Source organism: Balearica regulorum, chromosome 7 (assembly GCF_011004875.1).
Source record: "Balearica regulorum gibbericeps isolate bBalReg1 chromosome 7, bBalReg1.pri, whole genome shotgun sequence".
NCBI classification, from domain to species: Eukaryota; Metazoa; Chordata; class Aves; order Gruiformes; family Gruidae; genus Balearica; species Balearica regulorum.
The window spans coordinates 19,289,143-19,303,383 of NC_046190.1; positions in this window are offsets into that span (position 1 = coordinate 19,289,143).

Below are 14,241 nucleotides of genomic sequence, written 5' to 3' on the forward strand. Positions count from 1 at the left end.
CTGTTTATTCCTTCTGATGAAAACATTGTTAACATATTTTTGATTCAAAAGGCAAACTAAGCTCTCAGGCAAAGAGAGAGAGAAAGAACATGAAAAGAGAAAGTGTAAGTTGTAATTTCCACGTTCAGGAAATTTCAGCAATTTGAGGCATCTCTGGAGTTGTCTGGATGGACTTGTTGGAAGGTCTTTCTTCCTCTCTGTCAGTGTATCCAGATGTTGTCTTGCAGTACTCCCCACTCACAACCCCACTACCTCCTGCAAGCAGATACTCAGGCACAAATCACATTGTAAGTAGCAGCAGCACGGAGTCTGAAACATTTTGTTTTGGCATCTAATTAAATCAAAAGCTGAAGGCTCATCCCCAGAGGTGAGAGGGTCTTGAATGAACTCACAACTGTAAACCTAATTTTTAAAAAAATTTACTTCACTGTTAATGAAAGCCACCTGGCAATGGCAATTAATAATTATTGATATATATTGGTGGTAAATAAGGGATAGAATAACCATCTTATAACCTGGAAAAACATGACTTTGCCCTATTCTTGGTGGCACTTACTACGAAACTCCCTTTAGGATATCTTTTTCTTCCCTCTCTGTACCTTTATATAAAAACAAGCCCCCCCCCCCCCCCAAAAAAACACCCCAAAAACTTTGTTTTTAGTCTTGCAGTTTGTTTAGGGAGAGGTAGAAAGATATAGGATGTTTCAGTGCAGTCCTCTTGTAATTTGGCAATCTCTGCAAGCATTGCTGACCCACTTAAGCCCTTTCAAGAACAGATAGCATTTTGTGAAGCATTACAATCCATTATATGTGTTTCAGAAAAACATGTAACAAAGAAAAAAAATTTAAAACAAAAAAAATCTCAATGGCATCTGAAGCCAGAGAAAGAAGCACTAAATGAAAGTGGGAAATTTACTAGAACCTTATTAAAAAGTCTCAGCTCTTTTTCTCTTTATGGAAGAGAATCATACCGATATATTGTACTCAATTAAACCTTTTTTCAGCCTCTTATAAAGAAAACCCTTTCATAGCTGCCCAAAAACTTCTCGAAGGAAGTCAGGATCAGTTGAGATAAGGGAATGTGAACATTTCCATCCATGTTTTTCACCATTCCCCAGAATACTAAAGCCTGGTTCTCCCTTGGATTACCTAGTAAAATAGTTCTGGACTGGTTCTTACTCGCCCTTGCAACAAAGAGCTAACAGGGTGCTCCAATAGTCCCTACGGCTCTGACCAGCCTGCCCTGGGACCTGCTCCCACCCTGTGCTGTGGGATGCACCCTGCCCCGGCATCCCTGGGATCCCCCTTGGCTCCCCGGCCCTTGCTGCACCCTGACAGAGCCAGCGGGGAGAGAAGAGAAAACCACCGTGCTGTTCTGGAAAAGAAAATGCTAATGAAAGTGGAAGGGTCCATAAACTTATTACCATGCCTTCTCTTGCACCAGGCACAACACAAATCAGACGGCTTTCACTCTGCAGAAACACAGCCAGTTCTGTGTCTTCAGTTTAATTTGCATCAGTTTCCATAGGTGTCTCACCAGACAATGTATGTGCCTATAGCGACCCCCAAGAGCAGCAAAGCCGCAAGGACAGCTGGCATTGCTTTTCTAACTTCAACATTCCTGTCCCCAGCCATCCTTTAGATGACTTTTCACACTGATTTTGAGATATGTTTAATGATACAAAGCTCCTGCTCTAACAACATCATGAAGTGATAGGGCATTTCCCCTAGGTTCATCTCTGCCAGACTAATTGTGGTGATGTTTTAAATGGGAAAAGACACAAATTGATAGAAAAAGTTACTAGGTGCTGAAATTGGTAAATGTTACTGTCAAAGAATATATTTGCTGTGCAATTGGTAAGTTACCTGCTGAGTGAAAAGAACTAGGAGTATCTCTAGCCCTGCCAATTTCATACCAAAAGTAGAAAGCAATGTTAAACAGGGGCCCTTCAAAAAGCAGAGTATTGACAAAGGAGCTGCATTGGATACCTGCATGTTGACCTCTGTCACAGACATTTCAAACCATTGAACACAGGCAACCGCTATACTTATATTCTTCTTGTGATTCATAGCAATGGTCTACATGACCTGCACACTACCCTAGCCACCAGCTGTGGGTGGCTGTCCATCTGCCTGTTCCTTCCCCACCACTCCCAGTGACCATTTGAACCATCCTTGCAAAGTAGAAAAAAAGTCAATCACACAAACTGAGAAAAGAATGGTAATTTGTGCTTGTTTATTCCAGAATCGATAAACTCATAAATTATCTTAGCTGATCCTATGTTGATCTTCAAGGTGTTTTCCCCAATTCAGATTCCACATTGTCATCACATTAATAACCATATTATTCCTGCAACATTAGTGCAGATTCATCAAGATACTCTCCATGAGTGTTCAGCTCAGTTAAAAATCACTCTGCATATTCACTTGCTTAAGCTCAAGCAAGTATCTGGCTGAATCAAGACCTAAATGGAAAAAACAGAGTGATCTTCAGAATTGGCTTAGGCATAACAGAAACAAGCTAGAAGAAATAAGATGGAGGAAGACAATTAGATCTTCTTCCTTTGCCTAAGAAATGTAAAGCTATTTACAATTAAGAGCCACAAATCTCTTGAAATAAATTTGTTTGAAAAGTTATGTGAATTGCAGATTTCCTTAAATAAGGAAGACTTTATACAGACAGTTTATAATATAGTCATTGACACAGAGATAAACGGATTTACATGAGAAATAAACTCTTTTAGTAGCACTTGCCAAAACTACTGGGGTTTATTGTAAAATTAAGTCCCTATGAACGTTATACTTGGTTATACCTTGACTGCAGCAGGGAACAGATGTCTGCCATCTTTCTGGTTGTGAGAACAGAAACCTCTGAAACCATTGTTATCTACCAGGTAATAGCTGCTATTTCAGACACATCCAAAGACATCCTTCATTCAAACTACAATTCAGAGAAATCTTAATATAAATGTATATTACTATATTACTATATTAATATATTAATATAAATATAAACCACCCAATGCTTATTGTTCTTGTTAAGGAAGTTAAGCCTGTGTTTTCTAGCCAAAATAAAATATACAAATAATAGCTGTATACCATGGCAATTTATACCAGTTTCTGATTTGTATGAGAATGATCCAAAAGCAGAGAGCAGAAATTTGAATGAGGCAGAGAAGACATGCATGGAAAGTGTTGCTGCTTAGAAGCTGTGAAGAGTTCAGGACAGATGGATGCTGAATAATTATATAATCAAGGATTAAGAGTTAGAAGAGCTGCTTTACTGCTCAAACCTCTGCTGTTAATTCAAACTGTCTCCCCACATAGACACTTCAAATGCAGACTGGGAAGGAAGGTCAAGGCCCTTTACAACAAGACCTATAAGCTAGAAACAGCAGAATGATAGAAAAGGCTATAACTGCTTATTTATACAGTATACTCTTGTTCCAATAAACCAAATAGCTTTATTTTCTTCATCACTTATTCCCAGCACTCATGTTTCTTGTGTTGCTTTTTCCATCTTTCATGGTTGAAGAAAACAAGTTCTTTGAATGGCTTAAACTGATTTCAGCTCTTTGGAACTGGCCACTGATATTCAACACTGTGTCCAAACCTGGTCACTCTAGAGCTAACTTCAGCCATGCTTTTCTGCATGTTGATGAGGCTCCTTTTCAAACTGAGCTGCAAATTCCTGAGCAGGACCATTTCTAGTTATTTTCACGTACAGAATATCTTCTGTGGGCTTATATCTCCTCTTGTGGAGCGCCTGAGATGTCATCACATGCTGCCCTGTGGTGATACTCCAAATAACAGGAACACAGCTACCAACAGCCTTTGCTTAAAGCCACTCTGCCATTTGCCTGCTTCAGGTTTGAAGGGAACCAAGGCCAGAAGGATTCATATGGAGATCAGACTGACTGGTCCCTTCTTAGTCTCACATTTCTTTGAAACTGCTTAGAAGAGGTCAGCATATTTAACTGAATCCACTAAGCTGTGTTGGGCTAAAACACCTCTTCCAGAAAGGCCTGAGGACATCAAGCAGTGAGTTTACCTGTTCCTGGAGTGATATGCTAGAAATGCTTAAGCCTTCTAAGTCTAAAAAGTGATGCCTAGTTTCCCATTTGAATTGCCTTGGTCTCTGCACTCCCAAATATTGATTCAGGTCTTGCACTTTTCATTAAACTTAACATATTGGTGTCTGATACGCAACCCTGCAAAGGTACTCAGAGGCACTATATTGCAGAAGCATTCCTCCCTTCTGTTAAGTCTGACCTTGCATGCGTTGGTGCTAGGTGCTGAACTTTGCGTTTGTTTGCATTTAAAACACATTTCAGCTGAATGGGCTCAGCTTAGCTCTGTGATTTACCTCTCAACATAACTTAACAACCTGAAACTCTGTAAAAGATTTCCTATACCTTTGTCTGTTGTTTATAAAAAACACTGAGTTGTATCAGACCCAGCACTAGCCTACAGTTCCATTGAAAATACTACTGTTTAAGGATGATTTGCCACTGACAACCACTTTTGGGGATCTGCCAATCCATACACCATTCATCCTTGACTTTGCTACACCTTTTTTGTTGGTTGGTTGGGGTTGGGTTTTTTTGTTTTGTTTTAGGTTTGATTTTGTTGGGGGTTTTTTTTGGTTGGGGTTTTGTTTTTTTTTTTTTGTGAAGTGACACAGTGAAGTCCCTGAATACTTAGAAATTTCTGGGATGCCTTTGAGAAACATTACTGACTAGCATCTCTAGCTCTGTTTACAGTCCATAAGAGAAAGCTGCCTTATCAGGATGTTCTTTCATATAAAAGTGTGTGGGTGTATTATAATGTTGCAAAATGCATAAACGAGGGGCACCTATAAACTCCGGCATTAAAACATTCAGCAACTAAGCCTGGCTGCCACCTGAACTGCCGCTTAGGACTGAAATTATCCTGCAAGTCCCACAGGCACTTTAACAGAGGACTTTTTCACCTGACGATGATTTCATTTTTGTGACAAAGGAAAACTAATCAGTACACGAGGATACAATTGAATTTCTGTGCCTAACACACTGGCGCAAAAATCAGAAGTTAACCACCCCAGTCAGCGAGGATTGCCCAAGCACGGTGAGATCAGGCTGCCCTGGGAGACGTTAGACTTTGACGAAATGAGATACTGAGCGTGGGAACCCAGGGCTGGAGCATTGGCTGTAGGAGCGATGTCACGTTGCTCCGTACAGTGTGATACAATGATGTGCTCCAACATCCACGTTTGAGACACAGTTTGGGAGACTCGCAACTGTAAAGAGAAACTGTTGGGCTGATCAGAGACTGAATTCAGATGCATTTTTTCCTCTACTAGAAGAGCCTGCTTTGCAATCATATATCAGATGATGTCAGATATAAGGTGCAGACTGCTTCTGTAAATTGCCATGTTCCCCCATATTTGACAGATTATAGTGTTAAGAAGTATAACGCTAATTGGCTTACGTTACAGATATTCCCCCAAGAGCTGATAATTCCTCAGTGTTCAGGATGGAGCCAGAACGTAACAGCCTTCTGCACCCTCAGCCCCACTCAGGCCTTCAGTGGAAGAAGGCACATCCCCTCCTTGCATGGAAAGGTGTGAGCAGCACTCAGGACGACAGCCGTTTTGGGCATTTCCTCGTTGACAGGAGTCGTTGTGCAGACTTTCTGTGCCCTTCAGAGAAAGATACACAGCAACAGGCTAAAATCCTCAAAAGATCACTGCAGAAAATAGAGAACAAAACCAATAGAATGTCTTCTGCAAATGCAAAAGCACTCAAGGGACTGGTTGAAGAAGGAGCAACAAAACTGATTTCACATTGTGCAGAAAAATCATGCACTGTTCATGCCTTCAAACAGCCATTCTTTTCTATAAAAAGTCTGTCCACTGTTCCCTGCATTTGTGTTTGGTTTGAATTGTACTTTGCCTGTTTAAATGGAACATGAGGGAAATTTCACTTAATTCTCTGATCCCCGTGTCCAGCAGCACCAAGACCCTCTCAGAGGTAGAGACAACACTGACAGGAAAAATACAATTTGCAATAGGGCACCTTGGAGTGAATGAAAGATTTTTTCCCTTTCCCTGCACATGTACATGTATCACACTGACCAGACGTTCAAGACTCCTTTGGAACCAGTTTTACCAAACACTCCGTAGGACAGCGTCCATAGTTCTGACATTAAGGCCAGCCAAAGTCGTCAGAGGAACATCGTAGCAGCATTCACCTTCTCTCTCCTGCAGGAGACTCGCTGCTTCTGTGGCAGGTTCAACTCTAATTATTTTCCAGAAAAAAAAAAAAAACCAACAGTTGTACCTAGAATTGTTGACATAAGGCTAACTTAGTTCCAGAATTCTCAAATTCAGTAGTAAACAGTGAAATACCATAAAATGGGAATTAGATGTTACCCCCAAAAAAATTAAGTTTGGAAAAAATCTATAATTCTCAGACTCTTAAAGTAAATAATAACAGATAGTTACACCCTCTTTCTAATCATTTACACCTGATTTTGAGTTCTGGCTGCTTCTTCCTATCCTCCATGACATAGACAGATATTCTCCTGAAGATCCAATTATACTATATAGTGTAGCATCTATAATTAAATGAAAGGAACCTTGATCTGTGCTCCGTGACACTGGGTTGTTTGAAAGATTTGTGAGTAATTGGCTTAACTGAGAACAGCTGTAAAATTATGCTAACAAATCAGACAAAGCAAAGATTTGGCTACCATAATCGAATTTGCATTTTAAAAGTCTTTTTCATCCCCAAATGCACATGCATGTACACTTTAGTTTATTTATCTTTTTTTTTTTTATACTGAAACATCCTGAAAGGTAAAAAGGAGTTCCATAAAATTTGAATTTAAAGAAAATTCCAATAAATCTTACCCATAAACTGCCTCAGATTAACTCCTTTTGACACATCAACCTTTTCCAAGAATCTTTTCTTCCACTCATTCATGGAAATCGGGACAGCAAACTCTGTGAAGGAGAAAGTTTAGCTGACAGTTGGGACTCTCCTAGATTTTTCAAAGATAGCCTCATGTGTTTTTTCCAGGAATTTTAATTAACACAGTTAAAATAAATCCAAATACTGCCAAAGATAACAAATGCTATACTACACTACAATTTTATGTATTTTTTTAATCAAAGATAGATTTTGTCCTATGGTTTTTGTAAGTTTTCTAAGAGAAAGATGTTTACCAAGATGCACACCTCAGCACATATCAGATTGTAAGGGAATTCAAGCCAAAAAAATGCTTCGTACATAAATTGTGTGAAGACAGAGTTAAAGTAAGCTGAAAATCCTTTATCGGTACAGGGCTTTGCATCATAATTCTATTTGTCTATCAGTTAATGCAAGCTTCTAAAAGGAAGATCAAATGGGCTGAGATGAAGGTAGAGCCATATGATCTCTTCTGGAGTATTTTTTGCTTGCAGAGTTAAGCTAAGTGACCAAGGTCCGCATAAGGGACGGTTGTTAGATCCACGTGAGCCCTTAATTTAGCATAGTTCCGTGAGCACTAACATATTTGCCTTTTAAGTCCTCAGCTCAAGTAAACCAGCAACCATCAGCATCTGGGTAGAATGGACATTCCTTGGTTTACCTCAGAGTAGGGCCATAGTAAGGCACTTCAGCTGTCCTTTCCACCACTCCAGCTACCTGTTGGTACAACCAAGGAGAAGCAAAGCCTGTAAGCAGGTAGAAAAGGGGTATACCTATCCCATCCCCAAACACTGTAATAGAGCCACCACTCAGCCAAGTGTTATCAGGCAGTGCCAGCAGGAGCTTCTTCGCTTTGTTTACGCTTTCAACATACTCTAACTAAAGCAAAAACTGCATTGGAAGGAAAGGCTTCTCTTTGCAGAGTTTAATGCAATTTCTCCCTCCTCCTGCACAGTTGTGTAGAAGGCAGCTCCAGGAAACAGCTCTTGATTTATGGCCAGTATAAATCAAAGAAGGGGCCACCGATGGGCTGCACACAACCTAATTTGTCTGGGATCCCCAAAAGAGTTTGCTAAACACTAGAAGATTAGCAGTTCTCACTTACCCGAGGGACAAGAACGTGCCTTCAGCGCTGATAAATATTCAGAGACTATCAGCTGCTGACTGCTTGCTGTGTTTCCACAGAACTGCGCAGATTAAATCCATAGGGGGTCTGAGAGGGACACAAGCTTAAGCTATATAAATTCTGAGATTTCAGTGTGCTGCAGGGACTGAGCAAGCCACAAGTTTAAGAATTATGGAAGACTTCTCCCCAAAACAGAGTTATGAAGAGCAGTACAAATGCTTCATTCTCACAACAAACTGCCTGAAGAATATTCAGAGGTATCCTTTACCACAAATCTACAGTTTTTATTTCTTCAGTTACATTTCTATGTATACAGTGTTTCTATAGACTTACCAATACATATCAATGTTTTCTGAAGAATGTAAGACCAGATGCTGTTGTCTACCTCCACCTCTGACACAGTGTTAAAGGGTATCAGCTGTTCCGAGTAAACTGGGAGCACATTAGCTCTTCAGAAACATTAACTTTATTAACTATTTCAACACTGAGCACTTTTTTTAGCAACCAGTTAGAATTCTTGTCCATAATTCCCACCCTCCTCCCATAATCCCTGAGACACCAAGGGCACAACTAGTCATTGACCACCAAAAAATTAGCAGTGAACATTTTTGTTGCCTTTTTTTACACAAAACTGTAACTGAAATCCTAGTTTGAGTTAATTCACATATCTAGATAGAGACATACAGGCAGAAAAATAAACCCAGAGCTGAATACTAGGCTTAGCCTGACAAAAAAGCAAAAGGACATGGATAGTTGGCAGATCATACAATAACTTTCCATGGCAAGGTTGTTTCCACTATCTTTCAATATACTCAGTGCATGCTAAGAAAAGGCTGGTAACACTGCAGAGGGGGGTGTTAGTTTTCACAGAAAACATGACTAGTACAGGGTAATCCCCACATTCCTCTTCCACTCTGGCTTTTTCATCCTCTTTATGTTTCATACTATTTTCTTCCTCACGAGACTAGACAAATTTGCCTAGATGCACCTCTACTGCTGACTGTAATTGTGAAACTTCAGCTGTCATTTAGAAGCAGAGCTCAGTACTGATGGACAGGAGGAGACACCTTCTTCCCTGCACTCCTGGCTGTGCCCCTCTGTGCTCTTATGTCACCTGTGGGGCCCTGTCACCAGCTGATCCTGCTCACTAAATCAGCAGAAACCCACATCTCATGCAACAACGCCCACAGCAGATTATTAGCTGAGACATCTTGAGTCCCAGGTGTGACAAATCAAGAATTGCTTTGTAGGAGCACACTGCAGCTGCAGAAACATCCACAGTGAGCTTGCTCTATGTTCTGTGTTTGAAAGCAGAGACATGCAGTTTGTAATACTGCTCCATTGCTCATCTTCAGCTGAAGCTGTTCACTGAGGTGGAATCTTGTGGACCAAAACTTTGATGTTAGTAAGACAAGTGATCAGAACTGTAGTAGAATAACCTTGCTCCATCCTAGAAGAGTCCAGTGACAGCATTTGCTGAGAACTGATCTTTTTTTCTAGTGAAAAAATATACCTTAAGCTTTATCTGCTAATATGGGGAAACTACAGCTTGCAACAATTCTCTTTTATTCTCTCTATGGAGTAAAATTATGCTTTAGTTTATACAAAGTAAAAATTCACCTCTTGATCAAGAGAATTTTCATATTCATTTATAGATTTTATTTACTGTTATGTATCCCTGGAGAGCCTGGAATCTCATAGCTAAAACCAGATGAAAGTGACTTACTTAGCTTTTTCCATACAAGCACATAAATCTCATTCCATGAAGCAAATGTTTATCTCTAGAGAAAACACATTTAAATTTCCCCTGAGATTACAAAAGCTCCACTAAAGCAAGAAGCTATTCTATCACATCCAAAATGACACGTAAGCCCATCCCAGTCCCCTGTGAAGTGGTGAATGCTTCTCACGCCCTCTGAGTTTGGCCAGTGTCCCTCTTGCATCACAGGGCAAGACATTGCCTTAGAGCCGAGACCCCTGCTCAGCCCTTTCTAGCCCACAGGGTCGAACAAGGGATTACAGTGCACTGGGAAGGAAGATGCTGGCAGTCACCTCCAAATCAATTACCAGCATGCCAGGTCTCCAGCAAGAGCCAGTAACAAGCTACTGACAGCTACCAGCATTAAATATTTACGTCAGCCATGATTTCTGAAGTCTGGGCTGAAAAAGAGCACAGGGCACTGTTCCTCAGCACAGCTGAGCTGATGGCCAAGCTCAAGGCCCCACGGACCGCTCCTCCAGGGCTCTGCACCCAGCCGCATCCTCCCGCTCCTCTGTGCTCCTGCTGCAGCTGTTGTCCACCCACTCACTGCACCGATCCCCCTTCCTCAAGACACAAAAATATCGATTTGCATTGTTCCTGGAGTGGTTTTCTGCAGCTCCCCACATGGTCTGTTGGGTGCTGGTACCAGCACTAGAAATGGGAGCAAGAAGAGGGACAGCAGGGACACAGGACTTCTGTGTCTGACAGCAACAGGTCGCTAGATCAGCTCACCTTCATCAGTGAATCCTATCCTCTGGCATGGCCAAGCAAAGCAACCATGAAGCATGCCTTAGATGGGCAGAGGAGTTGTGCCCCTTTCTCACCCAAGGACATGTTATTCAGCTACTAAAGAACAACAGATGACACGTGGCCAGTGAAGAGACATTTGCACCTCTGAGAAAAGAAGAAATGCCTAGTCTAAGAACAGCCAAAGCATCTTGGGTTAAAAAACCCACAAAAAAACCAAGTTGCAAGTAGAATGAGGGCCCCACAACACTTCAAAAGGGGAAAGGTTAATACATTTTTCTGATTTACTTATGAGTAGATCAGGCCCATCTTTTCTATTTTAAAATGTTTTTTACATCTTACCTTAACTTTCGTTCAGTTAAGAATAACTTTAATGTAACTAAATAACAAGAAGCCATTCCCCAGCCATGGATCTGGTAGATGTATAAAGTGGCCACAACAAGGCATGAAAGCTCTAAGTTCTCATGCAGAACAAGGGTTACAGAGGAGTTGTCACTTATTAGACTAACTCGTACAGAGAAAAGAATTAGACAAGCCTTTAGATATGTAAGCCCTTCTTGATCTTATAAGGACAATTGCACCCTTAAACCATCATGGCTACCGCAAATCCTGTATGTTCTATGGTATACATGCTATATATATATATACACATGCCATGATATAGCATGGAAGATTAAAAAAAAAATTGCTATATGAAGCAGTAACTAAAAAGTGGGGCCTGAGTCTGTGTGGGCACAAGCTTGTCTGATCTTTCCAGAAATATCTCTCAGTCTAAAAAATATCTCAAAGATATTACCTGTTTACAGAATCTTGTTCTGCGTGTGTCTTTGGTCCTTCATAGCTACAGAAAAATATCTTAAGTTTTATCACAGGCTCCAGATCCCCCAGGACATACCAGCCCGTGAAGACCTGAACTAAGTGGACCTGGTGTGTGATGGTGACTAGGAGAGATACGTGTTGCTCCAAATGGGGATAACCAAAGGAGAGAGCACAGGGAACGAGCAGAGCTCTAGAAACCATCACCTTTCAAGAAAGGCCAAAAGCCTGAGAACATGAAAGGCCATCTTCAAATACATAAAAGTAGTTATAAAAGGTTTACTTCCTAGGAGGACAGAACAAGGAATAACGAACTGATATTGCAACAGGGACATTTAGAGGGCAGGGAAATCTAAGGGTAAAGAAGATGAGCTCTTAGGACTAGATTTACTAGAAAGGTCTGGACTCCCATCATGGAGGGCTTTGATACTCCATGGGACTTCCATCTGTGATGGATGCAGCAGAGCAAACTGATTCTTGGAAAACTCATCCAGTCTCTTATTCCTATCACTTTTTGTTTTATTTTACTTTTAATTCTACATGCTGTCATTCTTCAGGCCATTTTGACTCCACTCACTAATCCTTTCCCTAATTTTTCATGGTGATAACCCACCATGATTTTCCCTTAATTTTCTGTTGTTAAGTTTACTGAAACACTCAAAATACAAAAAACACATGAAAGTTATTTGAAGTCAGAAAGATCAAAACAAATGTAAAATGTTTATGCCTAGAAATTTTCTGAAGTTTGTGTTGTTTGAAAAGGGAAAAATAAATTTCAGAGATATGCAATGTAGGACATTTTCTGAAGATTGTTTCCTGCAGGGGTTGACTGCAGCTACTGTCGAAGTTAAAAAATCAGCTCTGTCCTTTCCAGAGGTGTGCTATTCTTTTGTTGTATCCATCTAACAAAGATCACACCTACCTGAATAGCCTGCAGACACTGCAGGCTATTACAGGAAAATTACATCATTGACTGTAAAAAGTCTTTTTGCTCATGGGAACAGATAATATCACCTCAGATTTTTAGCCTCAAGTATCTACCTTTCCTACTTTCATGGGTAAATTCACAGCTTTCAGGTAATGGTTTTGACAGAATACAGATCAGACTGGGGAGAAGTAGGAATTCAGCTTTCTGCCATGCTAGTTTTTGTTCTCACTGGCCACTGAAGGAGCTCCATGAGGTGTCCCTGATCCTGTTAGCTCTGACACCATAACTGTGAGCAAGAGAAGGTTGACACTAAATTGTTGAGACAGAGTTGTAGAACTGCTTTTGTCAAAAAGTTTGTGCTGTCCACTAACGGCAGGAGGCTAGAAACGTGGCAGGGGCTTGGGTTTTTTTATTTATTTTTAATTCATTTGTTTTTCATCCCTGCATTGTTTGGAGTGCTACAAAACAGAACTGCAGACACTAAGCATCCATTGATGAATAAGTAGTGCTAACAGTTTCACCAGGTCCCTGTTTAAATAAAAATCAACTTGTCAGCATTTGCCTGTCAATGAATCTCTGATAATGCCAGCAAGTAATTCAGTACTTTAGGAGGTTTTCTTTGATCAGTGTCCATGTAATGGTAACTTTTTGGTGTTTTGGCAGACTCTTACTTTCCATTCAGAACTCAGAGGTTATACACCTCCTGAAGTATTTGCTTCTGAATACAGTTCCTCATGAAGCCACAGTGCTCAATTCTGCTTTCAGGCAAATTTCCATGGAAGTCAAGACAATCACGTACAATTGCATTTAAGGACACGGTTTGGCACACTGTAGTTAACATGGCAGTCAGGACAGCTTGAATAATATCACAACTAGTATAGACATTTATTTATCACACAGACACTTTGTTCCAATTTGATTTACAAATTAAATCACTTTCCAAGTTGGGATAGGACACTAACAAAAAAAGGGTGTAGGTTCCCAACATAATGACGTAGTCTCCTCTTTCTGCATTAGTCCTTCACACGCATATCTTTGAATTGTGGTGTTGGAAAGCAAAGCTGTGAGGTATGAAGAAATAATTCCATTATCTAAAATTTTAGAATTGGTACATTCTCATATCAGTATTCTCTGCAATTCTAGCGTGCTAGTAAAAACCATGAAAAGTAACATCACATTAAACGCTGAGAGGCTGGCGTAGCTGGGAGCAAGCGCAGGCAACTTCATTCCACCTACAACTGGGCAACAGGGAGCTCGGAGACTTTGCAGAAATGACAAGCCAGCAAGTTTATCTTTTCCACAGCTGATTGCTACATGATGCCCATGGCCTGGTGCCAGATGACAACACTGTAGCATGCAGGAGGGTTACAGAGAGAGAGGAGCCAGCAGTCTAGTTTGCTAGGAACATCTAGTAGGAAGAGCTCAGTACCGAAAAGAAGTTGTGTAGTGAAAACATCTCTCTTGCAAAGCCTCAGCTCAGATGGAACCCACTGACAACATGATATCTTAAACAAATTTTCAATAACTTTGTAAGATACCCGAATAAGTCAGAGCAGTTAAATGTCAGAGGTTGTCAAACTGATAAAACTGCTATGTTAAATGTTTCAACTAAAAAAAAATGTGAAGCAACTTATTTTCCCTGCCTGTTATGCATTATGAAAAGGCACAGAAATAAGTCTGAGACTCACCAAACTAAGTGACATTTTATAAAAGGTCAATTTTGTAGCAGCAAAGCACAAGATCAGTAAATACACTATTGCCTTTTTTTGTACAGTGAAAGCTAGCAAATTAGACTGTTCTTATTATAAAAATGCTATTTAAAAAAATAGTGCTTCTGTGATGTAATTGTGTATTATGTTTGACACAGATGAAAGCTGTGATGATGCCTTTGCCTCTAATGTCACATGGTCAA